This window comes from Lissotriton helveticus, chromosome 6 (genome assembly GCF_964261635.1).
Source record: "Lissotriton helveticus chromosome 6, aLisHel1.1, whole genome shotgun sequence".
In the NCBI taxonomy this organism is placed as follows: domain Eukaryota; kingdom Metazoa; phylum Chordata; class Amphibia; order Caudata; family Salamandridae; genus Lissotriton; species Lissotriton helveticus.
Genome location: NC_136067.1, coordinates 217154072 through 217181669, shown reverse-complemented (window position 1 = coordinate 217181669; position 27598 = coordinate 217154072).

Here is a 27598-nt window from a genome sequence, read left to right as displayed (position 1 = left end):
TCTGGGAGCACTGCTGGGTATGGATAGTTTTGATAGCAAGAGGTTTGAAGGAAATCCATGGAGGCAGAGGGGAGTTAGGGCCTAGCTGCAGAGCGCGCACTGAGTGATAGTGAGTGAGTGGTGCATGGACTGAGTCTGCCTGTGGGGTCTCTTTAATGTAAACATCCTGGATGGCATTGTATTGTGGTGATTTTGTGTGTTTTTTGTTTTTTTGGGGTGTACTGTTGATGTGGACTGGCCATGTGGGTGGTGGTGGCCATTTTGAGTGCTTGTACAGGCAGGCCCTCCACATGTGCTTGGGGTGCAAGGAGCCATTTTGAAGACAGGCAGTGTCTGAGGCCTGCACCCATTTTGCCTAGCTTTCATCCATTATGCCCAGGAGTAGTGAGTGGTGCATGGGCCTAGTCTTTCTGTGGGGTGTCTTCTTGAATTTAAACATCATTGAGGCCATGGGTGGGCTGGGATTGTGCTGAATTTTGTGTTTTTTTGTCGATTTTTTGGGGCTGCTGGTGGGGCCTTTTGCCCAGGGGTAGTGAGTGGTGCATGGACTGAGTCTGCCTGTGGGCTCTCACTCTCTTTAATGTAAACATCCTGGATGGCATTGGATTGTGGTGATTTTTGTGTGTTTTCTTTTTTTTTAGGTGTACTGTTGATGTGGACTGGCCATGTGGGTGGTGGTGGCCATCTTGAGTGCTGGTACAGCCAACATGTGCTTGGGGTGCACCCATTTTGCATAGCTTTCATCTATTATGCCCAGGGGTAGTGAATGGTGCATGGGCCTAGTCTTTCTGTGGGGTGTCTTCTTGAATATAAACATCATTGAGGCCATGGATGGGCTGGGATTGTGCTGAATTTTGTGGTTTTTGTCGATTTCTTGGGGCTGCTGTTGTGGCCTTTTGCCCAGGGGTAGTACTAGTGAATGGTGCATGGACTGAGTCTGCCTGTGGGCTCTCACTCTCTTTAATGTAAACATCCAGGATGGCATTGGATTGTGGTGATTTTTGTGTGTTTTTGAGGTGTACTGTTGATGTGGACTGGCCATGTGGGTTGTGGTGGCCATCTTGAGTGCTGGTACAGGCAACATGTGCTTGGGGTGCACCCATTTTGCATAGCTTTAATCCATTATGCCCAGGGGTAGTGAGTGGTGCATGGGCCTAGTCTTTCTGTGGGGTGTGTTCTTGAATTTAAACATCATTGAGGCCATGGATGGCCTGGGATTGTGCTGATTTTTGTGTGTTTTTTCGACTTTTTGGGGTGTATAACTGATGTTCCTCTGTCTTCCATTGCTTTTAGGTGCACAAGAGAACCACCAGTGCCAGGAAGCAGTCCTGCTGCGGTGTGTGCAGCACAACGTCACGTGTGGCCACAGACAACTCTGCAACTTGTGCAACTGCGGCCTGCTGTTCTGAGTGTCATCTGAAGAAGATGGCCCCAAAAAAAGTTCCCCGTAGCTCCTCTAGCAAGAAAGTTGCCAGAAAGGAGCAGAAGAAGCAAGTTACCAAGCAGACTGGTGTGCCGCCCGCCACATTTTTTGGGAATAAAAAAAAAAGTACGCCTGCAGCAGCAGCGGGATCTGCTGGGGACCAAGCTGGGAGCAGCACCCCTGCTCCATTGGGCTCAGTGCCACCACCCCCACGCCAACTTAAGTCCAAGTCCTTGAGTGCTGCAGAGGCAGCCAGTCTACTTGTTCAATCACCATCGACCAGTGATGTTGGCTCATCGCAAGAAAGTAGCAGCAATGTCCCTCAATCAACACAGGTTGTTGTAACTCATCTGACGAGTGTTGAACAACCACAGCTGCAACAACAACCACATGTGCAAGTACATGCCCAAGTACATGTGGAAGGAGAGGCGGCGCAAGGAGAGGAGCAAGCAGAGGTGCATGGAGGGGCACAACAAGTGCCCACAATAGTTGTTCCTCCAGAAGTAGGGGCACATCTGGAAATCGACAATCAAGCCGAGGTATCATTCGAGGAAGCCACTCCTCCTGATGATCATTCATTGTCTTCCACACCCGGAGCAAGGAAAAGATCAAGGGTAGTGGTGTCTACATCTTCTTCAAGCCCACCTCCTTCTGATGATATGGATCTTACTTGGGAACCAATACCACTGCCGTCTGAGAGTGAGGCTGAGGCACACCATGATCTGACAAAGGTAGCTAAGCGTAAAAAGAAGGTCGTCGAAACTCTCATAGTTATGGAGTGTGATGACGCTCAAGAAGAAGTGGCGTAAACTCCTGCTGCTGAAGACTCTCACGACGACGACGCAGTCATCACTAACGTCACTGAAGCCCCAGCGGGCATCCAGCAAACAGACATTTTGACCCTAGCCCGACAAGCTGCTGAGCGTGATGATGAAGTCGACGAGGAGGCAATGGGAACACCACAATCATTGAAGTTAACTAGTACACCATCACCTACCGCTTTCATATTTCTTCCTCGCCAGAAGGGACCTCCATCCACCTCGACCTCAATTAGTGGTGGGCAAAGTGCACAACGTAGTAAAGTTCAGCAATACGCATCCTCCAATTCATCTGGCATTAGCAGCATGACCACCACCAGTATCGCCTCCTCTGGCCCCCCCAGACATTTCAAGTCCGCAGTTTGGGACTTCTTTAGTATTTGCCCAAAAAAGGAAAACCTAGCCATTTGTAGCATTTGTAAGCTTGCAGTTAGTCGTGGTAAGCTTGGTACCAACTATGGTACCGGAGGCAAGAGAGGTCATGATAAGAGACAGCACCTTGTCCAATGGCTTGCGCACCTAAAGAAGATCAAGGAAGCCCGAATTGGAAGTCAAGAAAACGTTGATGTTCCTTCTGATGATGACGAGGAGGAAGAAGCGTCACACACTTCACTTACACCCAGTACCCCTGTCAGCACACCCCCTGTGAGCCACACTAAGAGTGTGGGACAGAGTGAGACACCAATGCGAAAAAGTTCATCAGCGAGCGTAACTGGGTCGAAGAAGTCATCATCATCCCGTAAAATGGTCCAGGGCAACATTAGAACCATGTTGTTTTCAGACGCGCCATATGAACGCAACCACCCAACGGCGCGTCTGATTTTAGCCAGCTTAGTGTTCTAAGCTGGCTAAAATGCTAGCGCTGGATCGTCTCCCTTTTTCTTTTGTAGAAGGGGTTGGTTTTCTAGAATTAGTGGCAGCACTCTGCCCTAAATGGAAGGTTCCTAGCCGGTTCTATTTTGCCCGAGTTGCGGTTCCAGCACTACATGAAGATGTGCTGGAGGTGATTGGGGCAGCTTTGCAGAAGAGTGCTGTTCACACTATACATCTGACAACAGACATGTGGACCAGTGGCGCAGGCACTGATTACATGTGCATCACTGCACACTGGGTCTCTTTTTCAGGGGTTAAAGAAAAAGCTAAACGCAGGTGTTGACCTGGACCAAGTTTATAAAGCTGCTCGGAAACATGCAACACTTGCCATGTTTGGCTTGGAGAAACGTCATACAGCAGAAAACATTTTGAATGAGTTTAACACAAAGGTCTTTCACTGGCTGTCCCCAAAAAAACACAAGATTGGTTATGTTTCCACGGATAATGGCGTCAATGTAGTTAAGGCCATGGATCTGGGTCACTATTTCAGAGTGCCGTGTTTGGCGCACTGTATAAACCTGGTTGTTAAAAAATTCTTGGATAAAGACAGTCCAGTGTGCGAGTTAGTGGCCACCTGCCGAAAAATGTGCAACCATTTCAGCCATTCTTTTAAGGCCCGGAAGCATCTGAGGAGCCTGCTACGTGAACGTCGAATGCCAGTGAAAGCACTCATCCAGGAGGTGCCAACACGTTGGAACTCAACCTTCTACATGCTTGAGCGTCTGTATGAGCAGTTTACGGTACTCAATCAGTATTTCTTAACACTGGGTACAGCTCAGAAGGACCTGAGGCTAGATGCGGCGGAATGGGAGCTAGTTAAAAGCCTGACAGACATGCTTCGTCCTTTTGAGGTCTTCACGCGTGCAGTCAGCAGGGAGGACTGTAATTTGGGAAAAGCTATCCCATTGTTGCGCATGCTGGAGCACAAACTGAAGGCGTTGTCTTCTAAGTTTCAAACAGATGAAGAACAGCAAGAAGCTTTTGTTTTGGCGGAGAAATTATTAGAGCGCCTACTTGGCGATGAACGTCTTCAAAAGATCCACTCAGAACAGCATTACAATTGTGCTACTATTCTGCATCCACGCTACAAAAAGGCGCTGGCAGGCAGTGCATTATTTCCTTTTGGTGATGAAGATGTTACAAAGTACAAACATTGGCTAGCCTTGTCAGCCATGAGGTTTGAAAGAGAACGGCAGCAAATTCAAGGAAAAGGCAGTACATCAGCATCAGCAGGCCATCCCCAGTCAAAAGACTCCACATCTGCACCTGTGGCTGTGGCAGAAGTGACCTCTCAGCCGTTAAAGACACCGGCAACCGGATCATCTGCACCAGACACAACAGAAATATCGGGTGATGATGGTGAAGAGGATTGGCTAGCTGAGCTTGGGTTTGGTTCTCAAAAGGTCCGAGCAAAAAGTAAGCAAAGTGGAGGAACCGTGGAGAACCTTGAGTCGATGGTGCAGGACTATCTGAATGACTCAACAGAGGTCTATGTTAATGCTGACCCATTGGCGTATTGGCATGGGAAAAAAGAATTGTGGCCAGAGATCTCCAACCTGGCTCTAAATTACTTGTCTTGCCCACTCACAAGTGTGTCTTCTGAACGTGTTTTCAGTGCTGCTGGTGGCATTGTAACTTGCAAACGGACCTGCCTCTCGCCCAAAAATGTGGAGAGGTTAACAATGATCAAGATGAATCAGCACCTCATACCACCAGATTACAAAGTACCAGATTACACGACGGAAGAAGACGAGGAGGACAGCAACTTAGATGAGGGAATTTCTTCTGTGTTAGGTGACACTGACCTACTCCTGCCTGAATTCGCAGAGTATGAGGACAAACTCTTCTTCCCTGACACCGAGCCCTGAAAATGAGCCAATGAATCAAGAACTTTCTTTTTCGTACTTATTCACTTTTATTCCTGTGTGTCAGTCTTTCTTTGTTTTGCACAGTTAATATAATTAAAACTTTAATCACCTGTACTTTTGCTTTTTGGCTGTTTGGGGGTCTTCTACTTGTTTTTGCCTGGGTTGACGGGTCTGGGGACATTGCTGGGAAGGTCTAATACCGGATAAAACTGGTTTGGACAACATCCATGAGGAAAAAGTTTTTGCATTTTCTGACATTTCGCTCAATGTAGCGTTTTCGGGGGCCTATTTGGGGGGCTTCCTGGTGTTTGTGGGTGGGTTTCGGGGTCTGGGAGCACTGCTGGGTATGGATAGTTTTGATAGCAAGAGGTTTGAAGGAAATCCATGGAGGCAGAGGGGAGTTAGGGCCTAGCTGCAGAGCGCGCACTGAGTGATAGTGAGTGAGTGGTGCATGGACTGAGTCTGCCTGTGGGGTCTCTTTAATGTAAACATCCTGGATGGCATTGTATTGTGGTGATTTTGTGTGTTTTTTGTTTTTTTGGGGTGTACTGTTGATGTGGACTGGCCATGTGGGTGGTGGTGGCCATTTTGAGTGCTTGTACAGGCAGGCCCTCCACATGTGCTTGGGGTGCAAGGAGCCATTTTGAAGACAGGCAGTGTCTGAGGCCTGCACCCATTTTGCCTAGCTTTCATCCATTATGCCCAGGAGTAGTGAGTGGTGCATGGGCCTAGTCTTTCTGTGGGGTGTCTTCTTGAATTTAAACATCATTGAGGCCATGGGTGGGCTGGGATTGTGCTGAATTTTGTGTTTTTTGTCGATTTTTTGGGGCTGCTGGTGGGGCCTTTTGCCCAGGGGTAGTGAGTGGTGCATGGACTGAGTCTGCCTGTGGGCTCTCACTCTCTTTAATGTAAACATCCAGGATGGCATTGGATTGTGGTGATTTTTGTGTGTTTTCTTTTTTTTTAGGTGTACTGTTGATGTGGACTGGCCATGTGGGTGGTGGTGGCCATCTTGAGTGCTGGTACAGCCAACATGTGCTTGGGGTGCACCCATTTTGCATAGCTTTCATCTATTATGCCCAGGGGTAGTGAATGGTGCATGGGCCTAGTCTTTCTGTGGGGTGTCTTCTTGAATATAAACATCATTGAGGCCATGGATGGGCTGGGATTGTGCTGAATTTTGTGGTTTTTGTCGATTTCTTGGGGCTGCTGTTGTGGCCTTTTGCCCAGGGGTAGTACTAGTGAATGGTGCATGGACTGAGTCTGCCTGTGGGCTCTCACTCTCTTTAATGTAAACATCCAGGATGGCATTGGATTGTGGTGATTTTTGTGTGTTTTTGAGGTGTACTGTTGATGTGGACTGGCCATGTGGGTTGTGGTGGCCATCTTGAGTGCTGGTACAGGCAACATGTGCTTGGGGTGCACCCATTTTGCATAGCTTTAATCCATTATGCCCAGGGGTAGTGAGTGGTGCATGGGCCTAGTCTTTCTGTGGGGTGTCTTCTTGAATTTAAACATCATTGAGGCCATGGATGGCCTGGGATTGTGCTGATTTTTGTGTGTTTTTTCGACTTTTTGGGGTGTATAACTGATGTTCCTCTGTCTTCCATTGCTTTTAGGTGCACAAGAGAACCACCAGTGCCAGGAAGCAGTCCTGCTGCGGTGTGTGCAGCACAACGTCACGTGTGGCCACAGACAACTCTGCAACTTGTGCAACTGCGGCCTGCTGTTCTGAGTGTCATCTGAAGAAGATGGCCCCAAAAAAAGTTCCCCGTTGCTCCTCTAGCAAGAAAGTTGCCAGAAAGGAGCAGAAGAAGCAAGTTACCAAGCAGACTGGTGTGCCGCCCGCCACATTTTTTGGGAATAAAAAAAAAAGTACGCCTGCAGCAGCAGCGGGATCTGCTGGGGACCAAGCTGGGAGCAGCACCCCTGCTCCATTGGGCTCAGTGCCACCACCCCCACGCCAACTGAAGTCCAAGTCCTTGAGTGCTGCAGAGGCAGCCAGTCTACTTGTTCAATCACCATCGACCAGTGATGTTGGCTCATCGCAAGAAAGTAGCAGCAATGTCCCTCAATCAACACAGGTTGTTGTAACTCATCTGACGAGTGTTGAACAACCACAGCCGCAACAACAACCACATGTGCAAGTACAAGCCCAAGTACATGTGGAAGGAGAGGCGGCGCAAGGAGAGGAGCAAGCAGAGGTGCATGGAGGGGCACAACAAGTGCCTACAATAGTTGTTCCTCCAGAAGTAGGGGCACATCTGGAAATCGACAATCAAGCCGAGGTATCATTCGAGGAAGCCACTCCTCCTGATGATCATTCATTGTCTTCCACACCCGGAGCAAGGAAAAGATCAAGGGTGGTGGTGTCTACATCTTCTTCAAGCCCACCTCCTTCTGATGATATGGATCTTACTTGGGAACCAGCACCACTGCCGTCTGAGAGTGAGGCTGAGGCACACCATGATCTGACAAAGGTAGCAAAGCGTAAAAAGAAGGTCGTCGAAACTCTCATAGTTATGGAGTGTGATGACGCTCAACAAGAAGTGGCGTATACTCCTGCTGCTGAAGACTCTCACGACGACGACGCAGTCATCACTAACGTCACTGAAGCCCCAGCGGGCATCCAGCAAACAGACATTTTGACCCTAGCCCGACAAGCTGCTGAGCGTGATGATGAAGTCGACGAGGAGGCAATGGGAACACCACAATCATTGAAGTTAACTAGTACACCATCACCTACCGCTTCCATATTTCTTCCTCGCCAGAAGGGACCTCCATCCACCTCGACCTCAATTAGTGGTGGGCAAAGTGCACAACGTAGTAAAGCAATACGCATCCTCCACTTCATCTGGCATTAGCAGCATGACCATTTCGCTCAATGTAGCGTTTTCGGGGGCCTATTTGGGGGGCTTCCTGGTGTTTGTGGGTGGGTTTCGGGGTCTGGGAGCACTGCTGGGTATGGATAGTTTTGATAGCAAGAGGTTTGAAGGAAATCCATGGAGGCAGAGGGGAGTTAGGGCCTAGCTGCAGAGCGCGCACTGAGTGATTTTGGAAATTTTCAGAAAAGTGACAAAGTCCCCATTTTTGTACTTTTGCTTTTTGGCTGTTTGGGGGTCTTCTACTTGTTTTCGCCTGGGTTGACGGCTCTGGGGCCATTGCTGGGAAGGTCTAATACCGGACAAAACTGGTTTGGACAACATCCATGAGGAAAAAGTTTTTGCATTTTCTGACATTTCGCTCAATGTAGCGTTTTCGGGGGCCTGTTTGGGGTGCTTCCTGGTGTTTGTGGGTGGGTTTCGGGGTCTGGGAGCACTGCTGGGTATGGATAGTTTTGATAGCAAGAGGTTTGAAGGAAATCCATGGAGGCAGAGGGGAGTTAGGGCCTAGCTGCAGAGCGCGCACTGAGTGATTTTGGAAATTTTCAGAAAAGTGACAAAGTCCCCATTTTTGTACTTTTGCTTTTTGCCTGTTTGGGGGTCTTCTACTTGTTTTCGCCTGGGTTGACGGCTCTGGGGCCATTGCTGGGAAGGTCTAATACCGGATAAAACTGGTTTGGACAACATCCATGAGGAACATTTTTTTGCATTTTCTGACATTTCGCTCAATGTAGCGTTTTCGGGGGCCTGTTTGGGGGGCTTCCTGGTGTTTGTGGGTGGGTTTCGGGGTCTGGGAGCACTGCTGGGTATGGATAGTTTTGATATCAAGAGGTTTGAAGGAAATCCATGGAGGCAGAGGGGAGTTAGGGCCTAGCTGCTGAGCGCGCACTGAGTGATTTTGGAAATTTTCAGAAAAGTGACAAAGTCCCCATTTTTGTACTGTTGCTTTTTGGCTGTTTGGGGGTCTTCTACTTGTTTTCACCTGGGTGGACAGCTCTGGGGCCATTGCTGGGAAGGTCTAATACCGGATAAAACTTGTTTGGACAAAATCCATGCGAAAAAGCCTTTTGGCACTTTTTGTAACTTAGGGTTCGTTAGGGTTAGCCCTAGCAGCAGGATTGCATGTGTTTCTGGGTGTTCTTGATTTTTGCAACTGAGTTCTGGGGTCTTAGAGCACTCGTGGGAATGTGTAATTTTGGTTGGAAGTGATTTGAAGAAAATCCATGGTGGGAAAGGGGGGATCACTTACTCTGTGAGAGGCACTTAGTGTTGAAAACAATTTGGCCATTTACACTTAAAGGAAGAAAATGACACAGACTTAAGTTTCAGGAAAACAAACTTACTGTTAAACCCCCAACCACCAGACTCAAAAGCAGTAAAAAACAGGTATGCTCAGATAAAGTTTCAAAAAGTATATTTGTGTAGCCCTAACAAAATAATCTCCCGCAAGACCCTCCCTAACCCCAACGATTGTCCTTCAAAAGTCCCAAAAACAACCCAACTCCCAATTCCCACCCCCCAAAAGTCTCTAAAAAAGGAGCAAGGGACACTACGGCAGGATGCTGCTCACTTTAGCGGCCAGGGCATCATACTCCTTGCGGAGGGTGGCATGGTCGGAGCGGAGGCCCTCCACCAAGTTCTTATAAGTTAAGACCTCCTGCTCCAGGTAGGACACTCCGAGGCATAATCGGCGCTGGCGTGCCTTGCAACTCCTGTGGGGGGCAGCTGCTGTCTTTGCTGCTCGGCGGTGGCGGTTGGCTTTGGTAGCTCGGCTCCGTACCGCTGGAGCACTGCGCTGGCTGGCAGCCCGTGTGGGCCCGGAGGAGGATGCAGCTGTCGCAATGGATTTACCAGTAGACTGCGTGTCCTCCTCCTCCAGGGCCAGCAGCTGCCGATATTCTGCGACAGTGGCATCCAGCCTCCGTTGCCGGGCCATTCGAGCCTGCTCCTTCCTTGATGGTTTTTTCGATTTGGAAGGAGCAACTATATGAAGAAAGAAAGACATAGTCTGTAACCAATGCTCCTTAAGATTAACACAAAATGATTGAGCAGAAAGATGTGTCACAGTACAACTAGCAACTTGAAAGCACAGTACATAACTATTGAGGCCAGTATCTATCTAACCTCCCACTTCTTCTTCCTTGCTCTAACATTAGTGGGAGTTTAAGGAACAAATTCTACGAGCACTATGGACTTCTATTACAGTCGACTATGACAGTACACCAGTCTTATTCTTCTTCTTCTCTCTTGTTTAGGAAAATTGGTACGTTATCTTCTGCAAGCCGGCATAATGCCAGCGCAGTGAACTTGCACCCGAGAAAAACAGACGCACACCATGATGAGTGAGACAGACTTGCGTTACTGTACCGGTCCAGTACATGCAGGTGGTGAAGCTCTTACTTTTCTATTACGGTTGGCACTGAGAATACTCTGTTAAAAGGGCTACTGCTTAATTAATTTAACTTTCACCCTACAGTGCAAATGAGTACTAGAAAAGGAAAATGAAGAAGCTAAATAATCTGATTATCTATCACTTCACATGGGATGTATTTGATTACATATGTGATGACTTTAGGTGCTTTGCTTTTTATTGAGAGACAGTGATACACCCACACATGAATGACGTACTACTACAAAACTAAACTTATTAAGAGAGGTAGGGAGTGTCCACCGTAATAACCGGATATATGCTGTGCTTGCAGTTGCAATACAAACTACTGCTACTATTCATGGTAGTATTTGGACAAAATTATAACTTCTTTTCCTTGCCTTTTCTACACTGGAACGGACGTGCGGGTGCGGTGTTACATGCTCTTCAAAGTAACATTTAGTTCATCCAGGCGACCGTCTACTCTCTCTAGATACACATATGCTATCTAAGAGTGAGATAGTACCATGATCCAGGCATCCATCCATTCAAAGTATATGCACACATACAGTTTCTGTTTCATCCACCCAGGCTGTTCTCCTTCCACCCATCCTTGCTTCATCATTCACCCAGCCATGCACCATACCATATTCTTTCCTTCCCAGCCACCTCGGGGACCAAGCAAACACATACCATTCTTCTTTGCCAGTCATCATTAAATTTCTCGTCCTTCCACACTTACTTACACCCTTCTTTCGCTTTTCGTTCATCCCATCCATCAAGTTCATCTCAGATCTGATTGGGATTCTTCTCGCCAAAAATTTCACAGCTAAGTCGAAGTACATTTAGAGGAGGCTATTACCTGGTTGATTCATAATACACCCGTGCAGAAAGCACACTCTGCAGTGTTCAATCTCAATAAGTAAGGAATATATAGCTTACCTCTGCCCGCCACCACCGTGTGAACCCTCACAGGCACATTGGTGTCGTCCGGCACTTGCACCGCCTCCTCCCCAGAAGTGTTCTCCTCATCCAACACCACCACCTCTGCGCTGGCCCCGCCACCAGATGTTCCACCCACAAAGTACATTTAAGAATGTTAGAATACACCACTCACTACTATATAATATTTGGTCTAGAATTAAAGAAATGTGAAAAAAAACCAGAAAACAATGTAATAATTTGTGACTGTCTAATCTAAAGTAAAAATGTCCCTTTTTCCAGGGAAGGCTCAGTGCATAGAGCTATTGCTGACTAGAATGGGAGTCCAATGGAATTGCCAAATGTGAAATCTTAGTTAGCTACATAGACAGACTAATAAGAATAATCTAGTAATACCACAGGGAGTCATAGTCGAGGCAGGATAAGAATTTAGATACAGTCTACAAGAAGATCAAAGACGATTTAGAAAAAATCGAATGAGGAACGCTAGGAAAAATAGGTACTCTATATTAAAATGAAAACTTACTGGGGCCAGCAAAGGAGCCCTCGCCTGGCCGATCCTGGCCTTCTACAGCAGCAGCAGCAACCACCTCCTCCTCTGTCCTCTTGCCCCTGGGGGGAGCTGATGTACAACATGAAAGAAAGAAAGACATGGATGATTGTTGTCAACCAAATCAAACATTTCAAAAGAACAATAACAAAATATTTTGGCGAAATAGCAAATAGACAACTATTCCACTGGATATATTGACCGATCTCATGTGGTCTACTACGTTATTCGCATTGCTTGATTTGCGGACCGTCGACTTGGAAAGTTCTTATGTAACTCACTAAACAAACTACTAAAAAGGTTCGCCTAGGACTGGCAGGCAGCAGTCCGCAGCACGCAAAGTGGCAGACAAAGTCCATCGTGATTGCAGATCAGCGACAACACTAAAAAGTTTCCTACTACATTAACCAGTCATTAAAATACTCAAACTATCAATCCACCACCACTATTTCTTCTTATCGCCATGTGTACAAAGGAAGGACTGGACTTGAGTCTGTAGGGGCTGATTTAGAAGCCCCTTGCGGCTCTTTTGCTCCATTGTTGCCTGACTTTTGTGACGCAGCGGCAGAACAAAAGAGGCGCCATGGTGCGGCGTATATTAACAACGTGACACATATGGGAGATGCATCAAGTTGTAAAGCCCTGCGCCATCAGGGGGCGTTCCGGCGCAAGGGAGGGCGTTCCTGCGCAGGAACCCATCCTAAAAGTGGCTGAGGGACATCTACAAGATTTTAATCGGTCACTTTGAGGACAATGATGCGTGACTCAAACCCTGCGCCTGCTTGAAGCAGACGTACGGCTTGACGCAGCATTGGGGAGATAGAGCACCCCAGAGCATTGCTGGAGCAGCACCATCGTTGCGGCGCAACTCCAGCAATGCGCCGCCTTTACGGCACAGAAGCGTAACGCTTCGGTGACGTTTTGGGCACATGGTGCGCCGCATTGTAAACACGGCGCACCATGGGTGGTGGTGGCGTGGCGCATAATTACTGGCCCATCCCTGCTACTTTGCAGGGATGCGTCGGTAATTAAATATCTGACCCTTAGTGTCTAGCATTACACAGTTCTTTAAACTACACTCATGCATAATTTCACAGGCCAATGAAATGAACACAAAATCGAAAACAAATAAGCATAGTAGCAGCGCTACTGAGAAGGAGAGCAGTGCACCTGAAATGCACAGAAGATTTTGAAATATAATTTACCTACAATGTAATCAGCAGCATTATTGCTCTTGGTAAAAAACAAAAATTTGCAAGATAATAACACACAGAGCAGGAGAAAACAGAGTAGTAAAGAAATAGCTACTACTACTCACCAAGCCCGGGGATCTCAAGGCCGAGCAGGTCCAGCAGATCGCGTTCCCGGTCCAGGATATGCGTCCAACGGTGGGTGACTTGGTTGTAGGTGCGCCGGACCCGAGATTGTTGGTACATGGCCCGGCACACCTTCTCCCACCGCTTCCGGCGCTCCCGGAGCCCGTAGCCGCTAGCGATCTTGCTGCCTGCCATGATGGTCCTGGGGAGGCGGCGCTGAACATAAAAAACTAGTGCGGCCACCTCCTCCGCGCTGAAGATCTCCCGGGGCTCGACATTCTCCCCCCTCAAACGCCCGCACGGGAGCTGCGCACGGGGTGCGGGACCCTTCCCCTTCTCAGGATGCTTCCCGGCTCCCTTTACCATGGTCTGGGCAGAAAGGAAGATAAATAATAAAGAAGAAATAGAATAGGGTAGAAGAAAAGAAAAGAGTTTACAAAAGTAGTTTAAAATTAACAAAAAGCAGCAGAAAACACCAAAATATAGAGCTAGAAAAATAGAGGGATAGATAATAAGTAAAATAGATTAAAAAAAACTTCAAACAAGCAAAGGATGGCAGAGATTCAGAGAGGATACAGAAAGCATGCCCAGAACCATAGCAATGAATGAGAAACAAGATGGCCGCGCCCGTTCACGACCGCGTGGGTAAGTTCGTGCGAGATTTTCCTCGCGATCACACGTGAAATTGTACTAGCAAGCCGCACACTTTGCGAGATTACACATAGCGCCCGGAAACGGAATTACGTCACGCAAACAAGATGGCCGCGCCCATGTACGACCGCTAGGGTAACTTCGCAAACCTGTGATGATGAACCAGACATAGGAACAACATAGTCGCGGCCGTTGCGAGCCGACAAGTAAGTTCGCAATTGCGAACTGGTACACAAACCTCGCGAACTGGCAGAAACCCTTGCGAACAAAAAAAAACTAATAAAATCCACAAATTCGCAGGAGTTCGCGGATTTTGCGGATTGCGAATCCGTAAATACGCAAGTTCGCGGATTGCCAATCCGCAAAATCCGCCCATATGATCTATAAATGTTTCTTCAAACCTAGTGAAGAAATCAGATACACTTTTATCTTTCTTCTGCTTACATGCTGCTAACTTATCCCAATTCACTCGTAAAGCAGGCATCATCGTCTTCATTAAATTAATAATTCTACCTGGCAATTCCGTAACCAAAGGTTCATGTTTAGCACCTCCCTGTTGTCTACCATCTGCAGCAATAATATTCACCCAAGTATCTCCTAATTCTGCCGCATGATTCTCATGACGAATCTTCGCCCACAAAGGTTGCCGAACTACATTACCCATCAACATGTCGATGTCGGCTAAATTCATAATACACGCATCTACTGTCTGAGACAATTCTTTGTAATAACCAGCAGGATTCTTACGAGGATCAGGTAAGGTCTGCTTAAGAGCCAGGACCTCTGCTCTCTTCCAAGGGACATGTACCCATACTCGCTGAAAATGAGCCGGTGCGGCAACAATACCCTGATTTACATTAGCCTGAACTGCTTCCTTCCATACAGGAGGAACTTCTCTCCAGGGATACTGTCTCGCTTTTATTCTAACAGAGGAATCAGGTTCGTACAATGTCTGAGGCGGAAGGCTAGATCTAAAAGCCAGTATCGTCTCTACGGCATCTGTAATATCAGATTCCACTATCATCCCTTTAGCAAAATCCGACTGAACATCAAGTAGTTCCTGCGGGATCAAACCCAAATCATTATCTTCCCATTCCTGACGCAGAAACATACACATTACATTAAAAACATACCTTTGCTTGGGCGGTTCCCACTGAAAGAAAACATCCATAACCGCTGGCAAATCATACCTTGAAGCATTTATAATCCATCTACGAGCCAACAAATCCAACACAACCCGTTCCTCTGAACCAGGAGGCTGACTACGACTCTGCTTACGTTCCGAAACAGGGGTCATATTCAGTGACCCAAACAATGGAGACAACAGAGTAGAAACAGTCTCTGTCATTCATTTTCGTACAGAAGGAGAAGAAGCAGACATAAGAACAGGAGAATAAGTATTCTGAGGTAAAGAAGGTGTAGGTATAAGAACAGTAGGAGTCAAAGAAGTAGAAGGCAAAGGAGTCTGAGGCAAAGCTGGTAGCAAAGATGGCGACCCTAGAGCGGGTTGCACAGGAGGAGGCAAAACCATCTGTGGAGCACCAGGTGGCTGAACAACAGCAGAAGGTTGAACAACAAAGGGTGGAACAACCGGTGGTACTGGAGGTGCAGTAGCACCCTGCACATAAGGAGGTGGCAATCTCAACAAGTGAGAGATCAAAGGATCTTTTTCAAGATCTTCAATCGCTTTTGGAGGAGGAGACGGCAAGGCCGGATAACATTTATCTATGGCCATACAACGCTGCCTATCTAGAACTTCACTCGCTCGCTCCTCTCCATCATCCCTGTACTGCCTAGCAGCCTATACTATTGACATATTCTTATCTTTCCGATCTCTCTTAGCTTGTTTAATTTCTCTCTGTTTGGCTTCCTTTCGCCAAAGGCGGAAAGAGTCAAACATTGCCGGCCGGGCTTTCTTCTTAAATAACGCAACTTCTAGATTATCTAAAATATTTGATTTGAAACTACCATATTGGGGCCATCGTAAAACACCATCCTTTTTAGTGTAGCGGATGCATACTACATTAAACGAAATGGGGCCCATGCCGTGTTTAGAATAGAGCTCATAAGTCGGAGTTCTAACTGGAGGTATCGGACATGAATCCTCCATTCGGGAATCCCTGTTACAACCACAATAGAATTTTGCTAAGACCAGGCATCTTCGCTCACTAATCTAGCTTCAAACTTCAAGGGATTATCTACAACGATAGTCTCGCAAATATACGAGTCCCTCGGCTTTGGAAATTGCAATTTTCAAATCAAAACTAAGGACCAATCAAACTAAGGACCAAAGAACCAAAAACTAAGGACTGGGAGCGACCCACTTATACTTAACTGAGGTATCAGTCACGCTACCAGAAGACCCGTCTATCGTTTCGCCGTAGAAAGCATCACAAATGGGCCCAAGACAGGGCAACAGTCAGGGCAGCAGTCCTTCGTAGCCGTCAGGAAAGCGGGAAGCCTCGTAGAAAAGACCTTCAGTCCACATTCGACATGCCGGGGTCGATGAAGTGGTGGCCGTCCTCCAGAATTTCCTCACGAAGCTCCTCACGATCTTCAGGCTTGGACCTGTACCGCTGAAGTCGCCCTATGTTGGGCGCCAACTGAATAACCGGGTTTTAGAACCCAGCGGCGCCAGGGGCACGCCCAAAGTCTTCGGGTTCACCTGTCTTAGAAATACAGAGACAGGGGATTCTTCTGAGTGGCGTCAAAGATCAAATTTATTGGCTCAGCCAGTAACAGAAATCCTAGAAATCATCACGGTATGAGTTCTCAGGAGACTGCTCAATTTTACAAAGCAAGTCATCCCTTTTTATGCCAAAAATCACATTCCAGACAAATACCTAACATTCACAAACTGTCCAATCACATGTATCCACACCAGAGGTATCGCATGACAGTAAAACCCACTTTTCAGTTGCCCAGCCCATGATCAATCATCGGTCAAACCCAACATTCTTCTTTAGACAGGTCGAACGAACCCATAATAAAAAAGGGCACAACCCAATCGTAAATAGACCATAAAGAAAGGAGCAGAAACAGGTGAGAGTAGGATAAGGCATATTTGTGTGCAGTAAAAATTTACGATGTCCTGTGCTCTGATCCTTAATCTTGATCAGCTAAAGGGCAGGAACTGGTTTAACAAGGTCAGCTTCAGGCAACAGGGTCAGTTCACTCAGGTCAATCAGGCACAAACTCGAGCTAAGGTGTACATGTCCTTAAAAAGACTAGTTCAGCCACAGTCATCGGCCTATGTGAGGGCAACCACAAAATGGCTGCCATACACAAAATGGAACCCAAGGGTTCAGAACGAAATCCCTAAATACGTAGTGAATCCATCGGTCTAACATAATGAAAACACTCATACTTGCCACACTAACTAGTTACGGTTCGCTAATATCAAATTCGTAACGAAACCATGACCTTTATGGAACGGGTTCAGAATTCACGGAACCTCAGAGTCTGATGTACTGTGGCTCTTTGGTTGGTCTGCTGTCTTCGGGTGGTGACGGCTTGGTTGAGCCATGGGTTTGGCGCTCGCCTCTGCTGGGGTGTGCGTTTTGTCTACCCTTGAATCACATGTTCTCGTCTGATCTCAGAAGTTAAGCAAGAACCAAGGAGCCCTAGCTCAATGGTGTGTCTTGTGCCTCTGGTGGCACAGGCTCCCACTGCACAAGGGTTCAGATCCTATTGATGCTCTGTTCTTCCTCTGTTTTTGCGGGGTCGCTTTTTGACTGTCTCTGGTCCTTCTCCAGTGGGTCCTGTTCATCCGGTTCCAGTTTACCGGTGGTGTTTTGGTGTCTTCCCCATCCTGTTTCTGGTTTTCCAGTTTTTGGTTGCCTTCCTCCTTGTGCCTGCCCCCCTTCGGCTGGTTGTCGTGTGGCCCCACGCCTATTCATGTCAGGGTTGTCTATATTCGTGGGGGCCTTTTTTCTCCTGCCTCATTCTCTGTGGGGTTGCAGGGCTTCCCCTTTTGTTTTTTTGCCACTGTTGTGCTGTCCTTGTCCAGGTCTCTTTTGGTCCGGTTTCGTTTGAGTCCCATGTGTTGATGCTCCCTCCTTCACATCAAGGCTCCCGCCTTTACTCTTTCCTCTGGTCCCTTTGCTTACGTGGGTTATGGGCTCTTTTGGCCTGAACAGGACATTTGTCCTGATGGTGGTGCTAGTCTGGGTGCTTCTCTCTTATGGACTGGTTTGGTGGCTCTGTGGACTGCTGCATCCACTAATGGTGCCTGTGTTTGCCCTCTTGGTCATTGGTTTGGATCGTGGTGGGTTCCCTCAACCTTTCCTTCTTCTGTGATCGTTGTGATGAGTGCCTTTGAGCTGGGTATCGTTATGCATCTGTTCCTCAGCTCCAGGTTCCCCTTTTTGCAGGTGTTGGTCCGTGAAGCTATGACTCTTTGGTGGGTATTGTGCTTCTGGCTAGCACAGGCCTGGGGTTGTCTCCTGCCACTTCTTTCATACTGTTCCATATTGGTATGTGTCCGGACGCTGCTTTTCATTTTCTAGGTATGCTGGAATACCCCGGTTCTCCTACCCCGAGCGGGGTGAGGTTCCGTGAATTCTGAACCTGTTCCATAAAGGTCATGGTTTCGTTATGCATTTGATATTAGCGAACCGTAACTAGTTAGTGTGGCAAGTATATGTGTTTTCGTCATGTTAGACTGATGGATTCACTACGTATTTAGGGATTTCGTTCTGAACACTTGGGTTCCATTTTGTGTATGGCAACCATTTTGTGGTTGCCCTCACATAGGCCGATGACAGTGGCTGAACAAGTCCTTTAAGTACATGTACCTCCAGTTCGTGCTGACTCCTGTTTGACCTGAGTGAACTGACCCTGTTGCCTGAAGCTGACCTTGTTAAACCAGTTCCTGCCCTTTAGCTGATCAAGATTAAGGATCAGAGCACAGGACATCGTAAAACTTTATTGCACACAAATATGCCTTATCCTACTCACACCTGTTTCAGCTCCTTTCTTTATGGTCTATTTACGATGGGGATGTGCCCATTTTTATTATGGGTTCGTTCGACCTGTCTTAAGAAGAATGTTGGGAATTCAAGCGATTGCGCAAATGACTGTACCAAGCACACAGAGAGAAGTGTGTGCTTTCTTGGGTATCACGTCGTATTGTAGACAGTGGATTCCAAATTTCTCTCTATTAGCAAAACCTCTGTTGGCTTTGACTTGTAAAGATACACCGAATCCTCTTCCGTGGTCTGACGATTGTCAGAAACGTTTTTCTGAGTTGCGTGATGCATTGTGTTCGGCTCCTGTGTTGGGTACTCTAGACTATAGCAAGCCTTTCACGTTGTATGTACACGAGAGAGAGGGATGTGCGTTGTCAGTGTTGGCACAATCTTTTGGGGACAAGCAGCGTCCATGTGCGTATTTCTCGTCGACTTTAGATCCGGTAGCTAGAGCATTGCCGAGTTGTTTGAGAGCTACAGCCGCAGCTGCCGTTTCTATTCGACAGTCTGCTGGGCTGGTGATGGATAATACGTTGGTTGTGATGGTTTCACATGAAGTGGATACTTTGTTAAATCGAACCAAGACTCAACACCTTACTAGTGCGAGGTTGTCAGGTTATGAATTGACGCTTTTGGCTAGTCATTTGCACATCAAGCGGTGCAATGTACTGAATCCAGCGACATTATTGCCGATCTCTGTGGATACAGACGGTCAGGAACAGCATGATTGTCTTTTGAGGACGGAAGAGGAAACAAAAGGGGGAGTCGACTTGAAAGACACTCCTCTTTTGGATCCTGATGGTACACTATGGGTTGAGGGGTCATGCTACAAGCTCCCGAATGGTGATACGACTGCAGCATATGCCATAACAACATTAAGTACAGTTGTTGAAACTGCACGAGTGAGCCATAATTCAGCACAAGCAGCGGAATTGATTGCATTAACGAGAGCGTGTGTTTTGTCTGAAGGAAAGAGAGTGAATGTGTACACCGATAGTCAGTATGGTGTTGCCCATAGTTTTGGACGCTTGTGGAGAGAAAGAGGATTTCTGACGTCGCATGGGACTAAGATTCAGCATGGACAGTTGGTGAATGAGCTTCTCGAATCACTTACTTTGCCGAAGCAAGTTGCGATTGTGAAGTGTAGTGCTCATCGGAAGGTTACGGATGATGTTGGCCGTGGTAATGCGTTTGCGGATGAAGTTGCGAAAGACACAGCAAGAAATCTGATGAGTCGAATGTATGTGGCAGGCCCTGCAAGATGGATTGGTGATGTTGGAATGTGCGAAGATACGATTGAGAGTGTGAAATCGATACAGGCTGAAGCTACTGAAAGTGAGAAGAATGTTTGGAGAGAAACTACGGGTAGATTGGATTCGACTGGTTGTTGGGTTGAATTGTCAGAACACCAAAAATGGATGTTGCCAGATGCGTATGTGCTTGCGGTGGTTACGATGGCACATGGTTTGTCTCACATTAGTGTGAAAGGGATTTGTAAGTTGTTGGCTCCAGTATGGCAGAATGCTGGAATTCCCAAATGTGCGGAGAATGTGGTCAAGAATTGCATGGTGTGTTTGATGTATAATCCTGGCAAGGGAACTCCAACTCAAGATGGTCATTTTGCGCCTCCGACGTATCCGTTTGAGGTTCTGCAATTGGATTTTATCCACATGGAGAGGTGTAACAACCTGAAATACGTCCTTGTAGTTGTCTGTGCCTTTTCTAGAAGGGTAGAGGCATACCCCCTAAAAGACAATACGGCCTTGTCCACAGCTAAAGTCTTGCTCAAAGAATATTTCCCTAGGTTTGGATTGCCAAGGATGGTGTGGAGTGATAATGGGAGTGATTTCGTGGGGAAGGTTATGAAGAGAGTGTGTGAAGGGTTGGGAATACGACAGAAATTTCACGCTGCAAATCATCCCCAATCAGCTGGACTAGTGGAATGTTACAATGGCACTTTGAAGCTAAAGTTAGCCAAAATTCAGGCGAGTTCTGGTCTCCAATGGCCAGATGCTTTGCCGTTGGCACTTTTGTCAACTAGAACTACAGTGCATTCCCGGATTGGCCTTAGTCCCTATGAAATTGTTTTTGGCCGTCCGGCGAATGTGTGGGGAGTACCGAGGACAGTGAAGTTTAGTGACATCGAATATCCTGTGTTGGTGGACTCTATGTATGATTCGTCGGCTAAATTGCGTGTCTTGCATCAACAGGTTCATGATAACTTGCCACCAGCATCTGTGGATCCAGGTCACACCATCAATCCCGGTGACTGGGTCCTAGTGAGGAATTTTCAGCGGACCAAAAACGAGCAGCCCCGCTGGACCGGCCCCCACCAAGTGCTCCTGTCCACAAGGACCTCAGTGAAAGTTTTCGGGAAAAATAATTGGATCCACGGCGTACATTGTAAGAGGGCGCCGTTGCCTCTGCCGTACGACCAGTGGGTCCGTGAAGGTATTGCAGATTCAGAGACTGAAAGGGTGCCGAAGTTTGCACCCTTTAGCGACGCTGAGTTGGTGTGGAGAGGCTCCGAGAAAGAAAATGACGATGTCCTTCAAGAAGCTGTGCCTGTGTCTCAAAGATTAGACACTACTGAGCCTGAACTTTTGTTTCGTGATCACACAGTGCCTGGTAAAGGCCGTTATAATTTACGACCGAGAAACAATTGACAATTAAAGTTTAATTTTTTTCCTCCTTTTGCTTTTGGAGAACTGTACTCTCTCATCCAAGAAACTGTTTTGGCCTATTTTTCTTTTTCGAGCTGCCATCCGAGCTCAGCTGTAGGGTCGCGGTATAAAGACTTGGGATTGCAGGCCATAGACACAAGGTCGACGGTTCTGGTTGGTTTCAGGGCGTTCCCTGGACTGACAGACGCATTCCTTAGCACGGAAGAACCAACTGCCGCGAACAGCACGGTTAGAGGATGGAGTTTCCTGGGACAGAGAGCTGCTGAGAGAAAGAACTCTAAAATGAAACTGCGTAAATTAATGTACAGCAAATGTTTTCTGATAACATGTGTCCTGATGTTTTTAAGCATGACGTTAGCATTGGCGGGTGGGATTGTTTTCGCTACCCAATTGACTTCTGCACCCACCTCCCAGCCTATGTCTTTTTCTACTGCTACTTCTGTGCATTCTTTTCATGTCCTACCTGAACACGAGCAGATTAGAAGGTCAGAATTTGTAAATAACACATTCATACAGCTACTACACCAGCATCAGTTGGTAGTGAACATTACTAATTGCTGGGTGTGTGGTCTTATGCCACATACTACAGGTAGAGTTGTTCCTTATCTGATTTTACCGTTTAGTCAGAATGGGTCGATATGGGCTTTTCAGACTATGTTCATTTATGCCCTGGAAGTTTATCCTCTACATTCCATGAGAGATAACTTAAGTAATCAAGCTTTGGTGAAGGGACAAACATAAGCCAGATCCTGAGCTACAAGAAATTCAAATCAATTCAAATCAGCAAGTCCCAATATTTTAGGTGCTCTTCATTTATTCTTCATAGAAAAGTGTTTCATTCCTTCAACTGATATGGTCCAATCTTCATATAGTCACAAATAAACCACAAAATGCCGCCTTTGGTGAAGGGAGTTATGAATATGAGCAGAGATATCGACACGTATAGGACTATTCCTAAGGAAGAGTTAGCGGCTTATGTTGGATGGAACACGACTGGTTACAGTGTTAGTCTGAGTGAAAGGCAGAAACTAAAGAGGTCACCTCCGATTTGGGTCGTACCCCACCGAGGTCAATTTTGTCTGCAAGGTATTGGCAAAAATCCGAAAGCTCAGCTGGGGAAGAGTGTTTGTACTCAGACGTACGTTTTTACGTCTCAATCTTCCCCGCCGTTTTTGGCAGCTAAGGGCACATATTTTGTTTGTTACAACAGAGCATATACATGGTTGTCCCCTGATTTTTTGGGACGGGAACGTGTTATGTTGGATACTTGTTGCCTCCTACGTATACTGTTGCTTCAGATTACCACAAGACGAGAGTTGTTAGAGGTGTCTTCGATCAGGAAGATACTGCTAGACAAGAAGTGGGAGACTTCTTCAAGGGTTTATTACCATTTTGGGGACCTATGGCTAACAGTAGAGGTTTACGACAGTTGACGAGAGTGGTTGAATCCACCATAAACGAAACTGCTGGTGCCCTTAGTAATCTGACAGCTGAGCTTCAAGCGGCTCGCCTTATGACGTTACAAAATCGTATGGTTTTAGACGTCATAATCGCAGATCGAGGTGGAGTATGTAAAGTGATCCAATCGAGTTGCTGCGTTTTTATCCCAGATAATGCTCCGACAGTTTACGAGGCCATTTCCAGGTTACATAAGATCTCCGAGTCTATACATGTGGACAAAGGAGATTGGTCGTTGATTGGATGGTTTTGGGAACTGTTATCGACCTGGGCATGGAAGATTCTGATGATCATTGGGATGGCTTTAGGGATTCTTTTCCTGTTCTGTCTTTGTGTGCAGTGCGCTCCTGCTATATGTGGCGTCTGTGCTACTACATGTGCAAGGAGACCTGTCCCAAGAGAGGTACTAAGTAATAGGATTATGCTCCAGCAACATCTTGATGATCTGATGAATATAGACCTGGATTCAGATTGACGTGAGTTTAGGTTATTGCCTATGTAAGGACAAAAGGAGGGTCTGAGGTTCCGTGAATTCTGAACCTGTTCCAAAAAAGTTATTGGTTTCGTTATGAATTTGATATTAGCGAACCGTAACTAGTTAGTGCGGCAAGTATGTGTGTTTTCGTCATGTTAGACTGATGGATTCACTACGTATTTAGGGATTTCGTTCTGAACCCTTGGGTTCCATTTTGTGTATGGCAGCCATTTTGTGGTTGCCCTCACATAGGCCGATGACTGTGGCTGAACAAGTCCTTTAAGTACATGTACCTCCAGTTCGTGCTGACTCCTGTTTGACCTGAGTGAACTGACCCTGTTGCCTGAAGCTGACCTTGTTAAACCAGTTCCTGCCCTTTAGCTGATCAAGATTAAGGATCAGAGCACAGGACATCGTAAAACTTTATTGCACACAAATATGCATTATCCTACTCACACCTGTTTCTGCTCCTTTCTTTAGGGTCTATTTACGATGGGGATCTGCCCTTTTTTATTATGGGTTCGTTCGACCTGTCTTAAGAAGAATGTTGGGTTTGACCAATGATTGATCATGGGCCGGGTAACTGAAAAGTGGGTTTTACCGTCATGCGATACTTTGGGTGTGGATACATGTGATTGGACAGTTTGTAAATGTTAGGTATTTGTCTGGAATGTGATTTGTGGCATAAAAAGGGATGACTTGGTTTGTAAAATTGAGCAGTCTCCTGAGAACTCATACCGTGTTGACTTCTAGGACTTCTGTTACTGGCTGCAGCCAATAAATTTGATCTTTGACTCCACCAAGAAGAGTCCCGTGTCTCTGTGTTCGAAGACAGGTGGAACCCGAAGACTTTGGGCGTGCCCCTGGCGCCGCTGGGTCTTAAAACCCGGTTCTTCAGTGGCTCTCCGCATTCTATGCGGATTCTGTATCCTTTTTTTCTTTGTCCCTCATTTGGGGTACTGGAGCTGGCTGGCTCGGGTTTCCTCCCTTGAGGTCTTGATGTTGCCCAGGCTCTTTTCGCCCGGCTCTTCTGTCCTTTTCACCTTTGGTGTGTTTTTTGCCTGTGGCCTATCCTCCCTGTCCGCTCCTGTTCCTGTCGGCTCTTTGTTGTTCGGCTGGGTCAGGCTTGGTCATTGGCTGGCTGTCGGCCCTCCTGGGTGCTCGCTTCGATGGCTCGCTTCCTGCATGTGGGCGATTTGCGGCCCGTTTTGCTTGGCACCTGAGCGGGGATGTCCCGCTCCTCCGTGCCTCCCTTCTGGGTTTCTATTTGCTTCTATGGGCATGGTGGCCCATGGTGGGTTTTCGCTTCCTCTCTGGTGGCTTGGCCCTGGGCTTTGTCCCTTCCGCTCTTCAGGTTCCGTGGGCGGCCTTCTGGGTTTTTCTGCTTCTCGCTGTTGGCCGGTGGGGTCCCCTTGGGGGCTGGGTCATTCCTGCAGCTTCCTGGGTCTGTTTTGCCTGGTGCCTGCCTATTTTCTCTCATTGGTGTTGCACTCCCTTCCGGGGAGTCTTCTGTGTGGCTTATGGTTTGTGTCCCCCCTGTTTCTCTCCTTGCTGGTGGGGGTTTGGTGACCTTGTTTTTTGTGTTCGGTTGGTGTGCTGGGTTACTTTTGGCCCCTCATTCCGTTCTTACGGCTTCTACCAGTCTGTTGATTGCGTCTGGATCCGTTGCTTCGGTCCTCATTTCTCTTTACTGCTGGTGCTTTTTGCTGGGTCGGCGGTGGTAGGGTTTCCCTCTGTTTCTTCGGTTTTGCTCCCCTCTTGCTTTTGGCTGTCTGTTGTGCTGTTCTGGTATGTTGGGACCAGCTTGCTGCTTTCTGTTCTGGGCCTGTTTGTTGTTGCTTTTGGCCCCGTACAGTCCGGTTCCGTGCCTTCTCTGTCCTCCTTCTGTGATTGGTTCGGGCAGATTTTCTGGCGGCCCTTTGGCTTCAGGGGGCCCGGGTTTTCACCCCTCCCCCATGTCTCTCTGTACCTGGATTGGTTCTTCCTGCTCATGTTTGCCTCTCTCTTGGGTGGTCCTTCCACTCTGTTCTTTTGGGTTTGCCTGCTTTTTTGGCGTCCCCTTCTGTTCTCTTGGTTTCTTGTGAGTTTTCCATGAAGCCGCTTGACTTTGGTATGTGCTCACTTCATTAATCATGTGGCGAGGAAGACTTATGAGGAGGTAATGCCCCGGTTACTTATCGGTAATCTTCATTACTCTGAGTATAGTCTTCCTCGCCACATGAGTTGCCATCCCTCCCTCTCTGTCTGACTATAGGGTTCATGTTTATGCTTGGTAGTTTCAGGCTGAAGGGTTGGGCTGGCCCACCTAGCGGTCAAGGATGTAATGGGTTGGCCATATTGGGAAGGGATGGGAGGCATGGGAGGCTAACTTTTTGTTTTGGGGGGGTTCTGGTGGGGAGCTGAAGCTCACTCCGTTAGTCATGTGCCGAGGAAGACTATACTCGGAGTAATGAAGATTACCGGTAAGTAACCGGGGCATTCCATTGAAGTCAATCAGACCCACTATCTTTGTCAACACTTAATTCTGTTTCTAGCCTCGGATAGAGCGCAAGCTCACCTGCTAAATATACTCACCTGGGCCCATAAACTATAAATACTTTGAACAGGTAAACCTACACTCAATCAAATTTAATTTATCCATTCGGGACCTATACCATTTTGACTTACCAATTCAAGTTACCGATACCTAAAGTCCTAAAGGATCAAGGGAGTTAACAAGAAAATAGGTAGTAGAATAACATTAGCGTTTCATAAATAACCACAAACTCGGGAAAGGTTTAAGTTCTTTTATCTAAGATAAATTCTTAAATGTTTCATACCATAATAAAATCAATAATTTCTTGTTCTATTAGAAAGATGAAGATTAAAACGAAATGTGCAATAATTTGGAAAAATATCATTTAAGCATTAAACACAGGGTGGGTAGAAAAGGGAAATAATACAATGACAAACCCACACTTGATAGTTACCTAGAATGGTGTGAAGACTAACCCTGGCCACGGGCTGAGATAAAGGATAAGAATCCCAAAGTGCAGGTGCCAGCGAGAAAGAACAGGTGCAGACCAGAATCAGGACAGGTTACGGACCAAATTGGATCAGGACTGGACCACCATAGGCTAAGATCGGCACCACAGCTAAAGTTCAGAATGCCAGCGTTATAAACCCTCTCTGCAGCTAACAGTTAAACCCTGATTGGGTCATCAAACTCCTTCCCAGAGCCCCGATTGGGTTATCGAATCTTCTGACAGAGTGCTCCGCCAGCACCTCTGCTCTCGATCACCTATTGAGTGCGTTGGGTCAGTGACAGGTCAGCTATTCAGACAAGTCAGACAATCTAACTAGCTAAGCCTACTCTAGTTATACTATTTTCCAGGTCAGTGTACCACCCTCCAATGTTGCAAATGCGTGAATCCCACAATTTTATTGGTCAAAAGACGAGGAGAAGTCATCACACCATATTAATATGAGGTAACTGTCATTCAGTATTTAAATTACGTTCCCTCCCATAACTTTATCTTCCCATGTACTTTTATTCCACCCGGCAGTGAATGTATCAATAACATACAATGTTTTAACAAATTATACAATTCTGCTTCCTCTGGCAGGGTGAGGAGGTCATATTCTCATAGTTTCCACAGTTCATGTCTGATGCTGGCATCGGTTCAATGCCATGGCTTCAGTAGCTTGAGTTTCTTTGCGCAGTTCCTCCAAGATGGAGTTCAGAAGTACATTTCAGGCCCAAATGCGATACATGCGAAAATAGAAGAGAAACAGTTTTAGAAACACAGAATAAAATAATGCACTGTATACCACTTATCTCTATTCTATTCCCATTATTTGATTTAAACTATTGCATTAAGGTTTAGGCAAAACGAACAGCTTAGCAAAGAAGCGATGCAAGCTTCTTGCACGTTAGGACACAGAACAGCCATCTTAGTTCTAGTGCGCAGAAGTAAAAGTTTCCCACCAAGCGAAGTAATACGTCATGTCACATGAGTGTGACAGACGCAGGCGCAGTAGAAAATCCCGCGTAGCAGCAGCCAATTTAATGCAAGCGGATTATAGTTAGTAAAAGCACATTGTGGAGCTTCCCCTAGATACTAGAAATGTTGTGTAATGTAATATTAATATGACATGTTAGTTAGTACATTAATATTATTTTCGAGAGGGCTGAATACAAGCACTTCTTTAGGAAAGGAGGTTCTGAGCATTTTGCACCATGTGAAAAAGTACAGTCCTATGCCACTGCCCCTGTAAGCCTCCCGCCTTGAGAGTATCAGCACTTACGAAGTATGTTAATGCCACCTCAGATGTTCAACT